This window comes from Trichosurus vulpecula, chromosome 9 (genome assembly GCF_011100635.1).
Source record: "Trichosurus vulpecula isolate mTriVul1 chromosome 9, mTriVul1.pri, whole genome shotgun sequence".
Taxonomy (NCBI): Eukaryota; Metazoa; Chordata; class Mammalia; order Diprotodontia; family Phalangeridae; genus Trichosurus; species Trichosurus vulpecula.
This window is the reverse complement of record NC_050581.1, coordinates 34,848,838-34,860,452: the sequence shown is the minus strand read 5'-3', so window position 1 is coordinate 34,860,452 and position 11,615 is coordinate 34,848,838.

The following is an 11,615-nucleotide window of genomic DNA, read 5'->3' as shown; positions in this document are numbered from 1 at the left end:
AATAAGAAAAAAACAACACATGGAACATAAAAGCAAAAAAATTAAAAAAAAATTCAGAAATCTTTTTAAAAAATACACAAAACATAGTTCATCCTGGATGACATTTCAAGGGGAAAAGCGTGTTGGTTTTGACCGGCTGGATGTTCCGTATTAACTTTTTGTAGACAGGTGATAGATGTGGGAGTCACCCTTTTTGTCTCTTGAGTTATCTTAAGTTTATAACGTTATACCCCATGTACAAAACCATTTCCCCCTACAGATCTCGGTAGTGGGTATTTTTGTTTGTTTGTTTCTTTTTTAATCCCTTTTTTTGCTTGTAAAGAAAAAAGACAAATGTCTTCTCATGGTTCCCACTTCAGCAGCCTGTCTTAGGACACATTAAAAGGGCCTAACCTGGTGGCTTGGGTTGGGGGTGGGGAAAACGTACTTCATTGACTTTCTTCATGTGGCTAAGACACGAAAATGATGAAGAAAGTTTTTTCTGGGAAAAGTGCTTTTGAGAAAATATTTTTTTTTAAATTTAATCCAGTTAAAATATTTGAAAGAATAGTTCCTGATTTTATGACCAATTTATCTTTAAAATACAAAGTAGATAAAAGTTTAGTTTTAAAGTGTCTTTTCATTGTCCATCTCAGACGTTTTCAACCTTCTGCATTTCATTCATTTATTAAAAATTATTACAATTTAATATGTGAACATCACTAAATAGGCATTGTTGGAGTCTGCAAAGATGAATATCATACAGTCTCTAACCTCAAGGATCTTATATTCTATCAGAAGAAATAAGACATGTGTCCAAATAACTAGAAGTCAAGGAAAGATGAAACAGGTATCATAAAAGAAGTTCTAAGAGCTTATGGGACTGTAGCACTTGCAGCAAGGCATTTAACTGCTTACGGACCGGAAATGGAAATCCAAATTATTGTGGCTAGAGGGACTCAGCCCACCGACTGCGTGTGGTATGTCACCAAACCACATGTGTGGAATGGGACTCGGTCTAGCAAAGGGAAAAGGGTCTAGAAAGGGACTCGGAGCTGGCAGAGCCGGAGTCCTAGACCCACCCCCGCCCCTGGAGATGATGATTGGAAGATGAGAAAGAAAGCATTTGAGGTGGGTCTTGAAGAATGGGTATGATTTCTTAGAATAAACACTAGGAGAGACAGAGTCCTCAAAGCAAAACAACCCTCTAAGCTAAGGTAACATTGGTAGATATCATAGGAACAGTGTGAACAAAAGTGTAGACATGGGAAGACTAAAAAGAGCCAGATTCAGGAAATGATAACCCAGTTTTATTGGAGCTTAGGCCAAAAAGAAGGGAGTAATGAGAGATAGGGTTTAGAAAGATGGGTTGAAGCCAGGATAGGAAGGGCCTTGAATGCTAAGTTGAAGATTTCAGGCTTTGCCAGAAGGGAGCTGATGAAAGTTTTTGAATGAAGGGGTGGTGGTGGAGAGATGTGATCAAAGCTTTGAATTAGTATGATCAGTCTGGCATTAGTATATAGGATGGGTTGAAGGAGACAAAGGAAGACCAGTTGGGAGACTCTTGCAATACTGGAAGAAAGATGAGAACCAGTTTGTGAAACTAGTGGGAATAGAAAGGATGTGAGAGATTTTATCAATGGTTGATATGGTGACTGTTTTTCCTTTCTTACTGCCATATGCCCTGAAATTAATTAAAGGGAACTAATTTTGGTTGGGGAATTTTGTGACATCCCTTGAGATACTTGGAAACATATGGAAGTGTCACCAAAAAAAAAAATAGTTCCTAAAAATATGTTCTAAAGCATGTCATGAATAAGGCCTTTATATTTTAACTTCATCACTTTCACCAGTTACCTCATTTTTTCTCACAACAACCTGAGAAGGCACAGAGGCCCTCCACTTTTTGTCAGTGGAGAGAACTCCCACCATGATGAGAAAGTGGTGCCAACAAAGCAAAATAGCCTGCTAAGACAGGAAACACAGGAATTGCCATTATCCCAGTGGAGGGAACACTGGATTTTGCTTTAGAAGATGTGGTTTTGAATTCTGGCTCTACGTATATCTGTATGATCTTAGCAAGTTATCTACCCTCTCTTGTTTAGCCTCTCCCTAACCCTGAAAGCACGCCCCCCCCATCCTGTTCCACGTGTCTACAGACCTCTTAGTCTGTCTCCCTATGCTAACTTGGGCCAGACAAAGGACTCACTGTGACTTTTTTTATTCTAGATTTCTCCCTTAGATTTGGGTCTATCACACTTTATAGTTCTGTTTGGAGGAATTGCGGACCTAAGCTCATCTGCATTGATTCCTTCTACTCAGCCATCTCTGTTCTGCCCTGAGGCCTCAGTTTCTAATCTGCCTCTCTCTCTGATCAATCTCCTTTTCTGTAAAATAAAGAAACTGGACTCTATGATCTCTAAGATCCCTTCTGGCTCTAAATCCTATGACCCCATTTGGTAGAAGAGGAAACTAGTGCACAGTAAGTTTGAGACATTGTATCAGTAAGGCAGTAGTAACAATGCAGATGATAATTGTCAAAATGCCTATGTAGTTCTGCATCGCAAAGTACACAAGACTCTCCGCATAGAAGGTAGAAGAAGTAAACCATTTTTTCAGACACCAGAGAGCCCTATCCCACAAGCCACTTATCCAATCTATCAGAGCAGTAAAACATTCAATATACAATATCACAACAGGGAGCCTCACCGAAACCTCTCCAACCCCCTGCTGGGGTCTTCCCAAAAACAAACTCACAGTACAGCTAAGTCAGCCTGTTCAGCTCTATCACGATGGCTATTAGCAGCCATAACTGTTTGTGCTCTCACTCACGCTCTCTCTCTCTCTCTCTCCATTTCCTGTAACATAACTTCCTTTTCCTCTCAGGAAGCTCCTCCCACCACATGTGACTTAGGCTTCCCGTGATGTAAACACCTGGCCTATTAATGGGTGGGAAAGATCTTCAAATCTAAATTGCTACTACAGACATTTACATAGGCCACGCAGCTAATAGGTTCTATGTCGCAGACTAGAACTCAGATCTGATTTTCAAGTACCTCCTCAGTTAAATGAAGCAGTTACAATACCACAAAATAAAGTGTTTTTATGATATAAAATACAATATAGCCAGACTCCTAGTTCACATGGTAGATTTTGATTATTACATGACATTATGAAAAATAATTATTCTGTGATGGTCCACCTACCATATTTTGTAGTCTGGGTACCTTAACTTGCCTTTCCTTAGAAAAACGACTGATCTGAATTTTGTTAGTTCTTTTCCATCATGATAGTTGAGAAAAGCATCTAATGTCAGTTTATCTTGCAGGAGGCACAATGTCAGAACAATTGATTAAAAATACATTTACTTTCCTAGTTGGGTGTGAGAGTCACTTGCCTCTTCTATGTAAGGATGGCCCCAAGGGGATTCACACATTACCCATTGGCTGTCAGCCTTGGCCTCCTGTCTTTTGGGAAAGTTAACAGCCAGGCTCTACAGAAGAATCTATTTCTTGGGTCTAATTTGTGTGTGTGTGTGTGTGTGTGTGTGTGTGTGTGTGTGTGTGATATATATGTGTACATATACATATATACATATACATGTGTGTGTATATATATACATTTTTAAGTTTTATCGATGTCTTTTATATTGTGTGTATGTATGTGTGCATATATGTATGTATGTATAATATATATTTTAAGTTTTATCGATGTCTTTTGTAATGATACCACAATCAGTTTCTGACATATACAACTCTCCGCTGAACCCTTCCTTGTAACAAAAAGTTAAGCCGAACCAGTTGATATAGCAACAACAGCTGGTAGAATATGCAAAATTCTTTACCCACAATCCCCTGCCTCTTTTCAGAGAGGAAGAAAGTATGTTTCAACGTGTCTTTGCCTAGACCAAGATTAGTTACTGTTATTAGTCAAAGTTCAATTGCCTTCTTGTGTTTTAATTTACATTACTGTAGTTATTGTATTAGGTATGTGTGTGCATGCATATATAAAGACATATATAATATATGCCCATGTATATATGTATATACACATGCATGTGCACATATACATTTGTTGTTTGTTCATTTTTCAGTGTTGTCTGACTCTTCTGTGACCCCATTTGGGATCTTCTTGGCAAAGATACTGGAGGGGTTTGCCATTTCCTTCTCCAGCTCATTTTACAGATGCGGAAACTGAGACAAACTGGGTGAAGTGACTTGGGCAGGGTCACGCAGCTTGCAACTATCTGAGGCCAGATTTGAACTCAGGAAGATGAGTCTTCCTGACTCTAGGCCCAGTACTCTGTCCGTTGTGCCAGCTAGCTGCCCCACATGACTATGTGTAAATACATATGTGTGTATGTGTATACAGACATATACATGTGTACACACACCCATATATACAGATATATAGATCATTCCAGTCTGCTAACCCATGTAGGAGATAGAAAACTTTAGATTAGTTAAATGGAACTGCAGATACCTTCAAAAGACTTTAGTCGGCCAGAACCCACTTTCCCCAGAGAATGAAGAGTATAGGAGGAGTGTGTATCTGTAGGGTATTGGGAGCAAACGTTTGTTCTTCTGTTGTGGTCTTATCTAAATATTCATTTCTAAAAGCTAATTCCTATTAAATGAGGGGCACTAGTCACTGTGGCTGACAATGAGGGTAAAAATGAATTAACTTGAGCCAATAGCATTAAAGAAGCAAGACCTCAAGCCTCTCAGAGTTATCGTAAGAGGTAGATGTAGTTGGCCTTGCTCTGGGAGAGTGAGTCCAGAACATCCTTGATACAAAGGGGGAAAAAAAGAACCTGAAAATTAGAAATCAGTCATGTCAAACTCAAACAGAAATGTGGGTCACTAAACAATACCCAAGGAACTCTGCAGCCTACATATTGACTTAAGTTTTAATAGGAAATGTTACCTGTAGTTTATTGTAATTTTTATTTGGCTTGTTGAATATTCCCCAATTACATTTTAATCTGGTTCAGGCTGCAGTGAGGAGCACTATGGGCCACATTCTACCTACAGGGCACATGTCTGACACCTCTGTACTAGATTGTAATACAGTTAAGGTAGCCGTAGAACTGGTTGAATGACTGATCCCCAAAAGTGGGCAATGAAAACTTGAAGAGAGGCCTCCAATGGTGTGCCAAAGGAATGTGCCTCTGGCCCTGTGCCATTTAATAACTTTATTAGTAGTTTTCACTAATCCATTGACTTGCATAAAGACCTGGATGGCATGGTTATCAAATTTATAAGTGATATAAAGCTGGCTAGAATATCATGTTGAATGAAAGAATCTAGATTCAAAGGGGTACTGACAAGACAAAGATGTTGGATGACATTGAATAGGAATTAATATCATGAGAAGAAAATGGTGGAGGCATGTCTAGATAGGAGTTCATCTGAAGAAGATCTGGGGATTTTGATGGACCATAAGTGCGTAATTAGTCAGTAGTGGTATATGATAGCCAGAAAGGAGAATGTGATCTTGGGCGACATTAAGAGTGGCATAGCGTTCAGAACTAGGTAGGTGATAGCCCCCGCCCTGTACTCTGCCATCATCAGATTACATCCAGAGTGTTGTGTTCAGTTCTAGGTGGTAGGAAAGACATTGATAAACTGGAGAGCTTCCAGACGAAGATGACCCGGATGGCAATGGTTCTTGAGATCATGTCATATAAGGATCAGTGAAAGAACTGGGAATGTTTAGTGTAGAGCAAAGAAGACCAAGAGGGAGACATAATAGCTATCTCCAAGTATTTGAAGGACTGTCATATGGAAAGATTTCACTTGTTCTTCTTGGCCCTAGAGAGCAGATAGTGGGTGGAATTGCGGAGGCAGATTTAACCTCAATAGCTACCTCAGAAGGCAGTGAGCTCTCCTTCCCCGGCAGTCTTAAAATAAAGGTTGAATAACCACTTGTTGGTATTTTAGGTCTAGTATGGTTTAGATTAAATGAGTTCTGTACTTCCTTCTAACTCTGAAAATCTGAGATTTCATGAGTCCTGGCTGGGTTTGAAGTCCAACTAACTTTTTATGTGATCCTGGAAAGTCATTTAAACTCTCAACTCCATCATCTCTAAAATAAGTAAGTGTTGGACTAGATGATTTCTGAGGTTTCTTCCATTTATACCAGTCAACGAGTATATAATAGCTAATATTTATATGATTTTACAATTACAAAAAGACTTTTCGTACTTAGCCTTAATTGTCACAAAAAGCCTTGGGCAAGTACCATTATCTCCATTTTACTGATAAGAGAAATGGAGGCAACTGGGTGGTGCAGTGAATAGAGCACTGACCCTGGAGTCTGTAGGACCTGAGTTCAAATCCAGTCTCAGACACTTGCTGCTTACTAGCTGTGTGACCTCACACAAGTCACTTAACCTCAATTGCTTTGTCTCCCCCCCTTAAAAAAAAACAAACCAAAAACTAGAAAAGAGAGAAATGAAATGACTTTCCTAAGGTCATATATCAACAAGTCCAAGTCAACAACGTCCTTACAAATATTTACCAAAGTTTCCCATGTTTTCTCCTTTCCCCAGAAACATGGATTAGCTTTTCATAAAGGGGGACAAAGCTGTCCCTTAGACTTGATTGGCTCCTGCCTCCCTTGACGAGGCTTGGTGGTAGCCCCTGAGATCCCCTCCAACTTGTTGAATGTCTAAAGACCACTGTCCCCTCTTGACCAGAAAAATTTCCATATGGAGAGAAGAGTGTGTGTGTGTGTGTGTGTGTGTGTGTATTTCATTCCAACATCAAACTTCGATTAACAGGGCACTAGTGGCTGGCCCTCCCCTAACATGCTTTTTCTCCTATAGCACATAAGCATGTGGTAAAGGAAAATGTTTGCCATGGAATGATGAACGGTTAGAGCTTTAAGGAATCTTAATGATAACTGAATCCAGTCCCTCATTTTATATATGAGGAAACTGAGGGCCAGAGATTTAAATTACTTGTTCAAGATTATACAGCTAGCTCAGAGCCTAGATTTTTTCATTCCTAGCCCAGAGTACTTTTTGCAGTATATGTTGCCTTCTGTATCCTTCCTTCCCTCCCTCCTCCCCCCGCCCCTGAAGTAATTTAGGACTTTAAGTATAGAGACACAGCATAGCATAATGGATTGTTAGGAAGACCGTGGTTCAAATTCTTCCTGACATTTGCTTGTTCTATGACCATGGATTCATCATTCATCCTCTCTGAATCCCAATTTCCTCGTCTATAAAATGGGGGTAGCGTTAGTAATACCTATCTCACAAGGTGGTTGAAAGGTTCAAACAAGATAATGGGTATAAAACAAACATTATAAAGTTCTATATAGAAAAAATCAGCTATTATTATTACTCCTAATGAATTCTTCCTTAGCCTTGAGATAATTTTTTTTTAAAAAAATGAACAATGCTGGTAAAATTATATGGTGATCATAAGGTAAAGGATGTAGTGGGGGCAAAACCTCTTTTGAATGAGTAAAATCTCTATCCTGAATTGTGTCAAACATGTCAAACTGGATGTCCCAGAGGCATCTAAAACTCAACTTGTCCAAACAGAGTTTATTATCTCTGACCACGACACTCCATTCTTCCAAACTTCCCTATTTCTTTTTTTTTAATTTTTGAAAATTTATTTATTATTAGTTTTCACCATTCACTAAACTTCCCTATTTCTGTTGAAGGTACTACCATTCCTCCAGTCTCCTAGCTTCATAATTTTGTCAAACTGGGTTGGATAGAACTGGGCAAGCTGTTTGGCACCTGAACTATTTTCAGGGCACTGGATCTTTGCTAGACAGTCTATCCACCAGACTCCTTGGGCTCAATCTTGAATGGGCGGCTGCAGTCTTTTTCCACTGGCTTGGCAGGGTAGTACTGTGCTCTCTTTAGCTGGGGTGTTAAAGTTCTCTTTTCAGCTGGAGTACTATGGAGCCCCTTCAACTAGGGCAGGGCTGTTCAACTTTAGGTTTTTATTGAAACAATAGACATCATATTTTGATTTGCCATTTTAGTGAGAGCTCTACGGTAGCTCGGTTTCATTTACTAAAGCATTAATGTAAATTTCTATGTTTGAAGGCGGGCTGCATTTTGGACAGCCTTGAACTAGGGGAATAAACCCAGTAGTGGGATTCAGCCGGTTCATCCTGGTTTGATAGAACCAGCATCTAATTTTAGGTTGAGTTCTGGTAACCTGTTGTTAGCAGGGGCAGGGCCTGCACCCCCCATGTCACCAGTGCCTCCCCTCCCTTCTGTGGAGAAACAGTTGTTAATTCATTGAATCCCACCACTGCATAAACCTAGCCTAGACTAGTCCTCTTTGACTCCCTGACAGCCTTGTCTCCAAAGTTTGACACTTCTAGGCATGAGGTAGGAGAGACCTAGTCTCTTTAGTGAGAGATTCTTCCTGGTTCAAAAGCATAAGGCACCATTTGCTAGAGGGATCAGTCTCAATTCAGTTACCTTTCTGTACTCCTCAAGGGTTCTTACTCAGATGGGTAGTTAGAGACAAAGTTAAGAGTGCAGTCTGGGTGCTAGAGGCAAGTTCATGGTCTTGATGGTCGCTTCATATGTGGTTAAGCTATATAAGCATCAGAACCTTTTTAAGGTAGAGAATGTCTGTTTTGCTTCTGGAGGCTTCCCCCTTTAATTTTGAGGCCTCTGGCTTTTTATTCCTTCTATGTTTTGCAGATCTCACCCGGACACTTCTTCTTATACTTTGTATTTGTGTCCTCAGTACCTAGCACAGTGCCTCGCACATAGTAGGAGCTTAAACAAATGCTTATGGATGGAGTGATTGAGAGAGCAAGAAAGGAATGAGGGCTCTGTCACCGTCCTGGCCTCTTCTAGCACTTATCAGTGAGTTGATAATGGTAAGACGTATTGAGACTATTCAGTGGCTAGAGTACCAGCCTCGGAATTATGAAGAACTGAATTCAAATTTGATCTCAGACACATATGAGCGCTGTGACCCTGGGCAAGTCAGCTTCTGTCTTCCTCACCTTCCTCGTCCGTAAGATGGGGATAATAATGGTATCCACCATCCAGGGTTGTGGTGAGGATCAAATGAAATAATAATCGTATATCACTTAGTACAGTGCCTAGCACATAGTAGGCGCTATATGATGGTGATGGGTGATGGGGATGATGGAAGCCCACTCAACTCCAAAATTCTGCTTCAGAGGACTAGTGGAGCATCAAGCACTGCTATACTCCCTAATGTTTTCCACCCTAGGAACTGAAGCTCGTAGAGGGACCTAGATGTTCAGTACAGAGTAGATACTCAACTATGGGGAGGAAGTGCCATCATCTCCCCAGAAAGATCTCCCTGTGGAGCTTCATATTCCAAAACCTACTCTTTAGCTTAAGGTTAAAATGCAAAGTCCCCTGGGAAGGGCAATAACTTAAGCTGTTATGGCCAATAGATAGTATTATGACCATAGGCATCCAACCCCTGTAAGGCTCAGGCTCCTCATATGTAAAATGTTGGACTAGTAGTCAGCCACCTAGGATGGTTTAAAGCGCTTTATAAATCTTAATCTGCCATATGGATACAAATTATTATTATTTTTGTCTCCCATCCTTTCCCTATGGCAGATTTTGTGGGTGCTGAGTTCCAGAGGGAAGGGAGGAGACACGGTGTCATGAAATAGGAGTGAAGATGAGGAAATAAGGTTACAAAGTTGCAGACGGAGTGGCTGAACATCAGCTTTACCGATTTCATAACGTGGCCCAGGGCCACCCCTGTCTTCTAGGCTACCACAAGCCGCCTACGGCTTGTTTGATGTTACGTTTGCACTGAGTGTTTGCAGGCTTCCTTAGACAAGCACAAATATTAGCAATTGCCTCCAACATCACCACTAATGAGTAATAAATGTTGTACTGCTGACAGCAAACTAGTATTCATTCACTTCACTGACCAACGCTCCAACCACACTCTGAGGAGTACAGGCGAAGGGCATACACTGTACTCTGGCATGTGGTCCAATCAAAGGGACCCTGAACCATTATTCAACCTATAGAATGTACCAAAAAACTCAGGGCTCCTTCCTAGTATTAACATGAATCTTCTTGTTGGAACTCTGCTGTCGAACTAGGGTTTTATGGCCTGGGAATCTTTTGACTTTTGCTATTTTGGCAGTTTGCCCAACAAATTACACACACTCAAATTTCCCCTTCGAAACAGAAATGGGTATTCATTGAACATAAAATGTTAAAATATACACCATTTCCTTTGGGGAAAATTCCAGCTCAAAAACAAATAGGCCCATCCACCCAATTGCTTCTTTCAATGGGGAATTTTATTCTGATAAAATCCTTACCATTCACCCAGAGGAAAAATATAGAGAGAAAGGAACTGGGAAAGAAATGTACTTTTCTAAGAGTTGTTCTGGATCATTCTTGAAATTTGGGGTGCATTAAGAATCCTTATACCTTTAAAGAACTAAAAAGGGTGGGAGAAAGAAAGACCATAGAGAAAAGCTGCTAGGAGCAAGATAGACAAAGGAGATTAAAAGGAATTGTCATATTGGTCTAAATTATATGCCACACCTGAAAAATGAAACATTTTTGAAAGGAATACACATATACATATACACTATATATAGCATGCACATGTTCATATATATGTTCTGTAAATATAGGCTACATACAACATGCACATGTTCATATATATGTACTGTAAATACATGCTACATACAATATACAGCATGCACATGTTATATATTATGTATAGTCTATATGTTATAATGTATGTGTATACATATTATAATACAATTATATAAGCATATATAACTATATTTTTATATGTGTGCATATATATCATAAAATAATATGACTTTGGTTCATACAAAGTAAGATTTTTGGGAAAATAATTTCTATATACCTCCTTTCCTTTCTCTGCTGTTTATGTTCTTGCTCTCTAATTCCTATATAGATGGAACCTAGGAACTTCAGTAGATTGCTACCTGTAGGGTAGCAATTAGCTTCCCTTATAAGCACTCAGACTCACAATGCTTTATTTAAAAAAAAAAGAAAAACCTGATTTAGTTACACATTAAAAACACAGAAAGGACTAGTCCATGGGCAATCTGCTTAGTTTGTCTACAGTCACAAAGGTAGCAAGCACTAGAAGCAAATTGTGAACCCAGTTTTCTGACTCTGCTGTACTATGCTGGCTCACCTAGTACCATACTGAGCCCTTTCCAGTTTGGCTATCTCCCCCAGTGACCTATATAATCTCCATGACTTATGGTGCAGTCCTGGGCAGGTGAGGCAGGACAGCAAAGGGGAAGTCAGGTTTTGCTCCTCCATGATGGGGTTCTGTGTCATGTTACACTTTCACAGGGAACTCTCTGTTCACTACTTCCAGTTGTTACTCCACTGTTCCACTGTTACCATCCTTGAAGGTGTTGTGGGCTCTCCGTGTCACCTTTATTGTCCTTGGCTTTGCTCAGCTGGTCCCTCGTCTGGCTGTTCTTCAGTAGATGGTACTAGTTGACTCCTCTCCAGGGTTCAAGCTCTGGAACAACTGAACAACGATTAGAGTTTTAGCAGACAGGGTTATTTCTCTTTAATAATTTCAGGAATCAGAAGGCCTTTGGCCTACTAAATTGGATTCAATTTTACATGTATTTGTTAA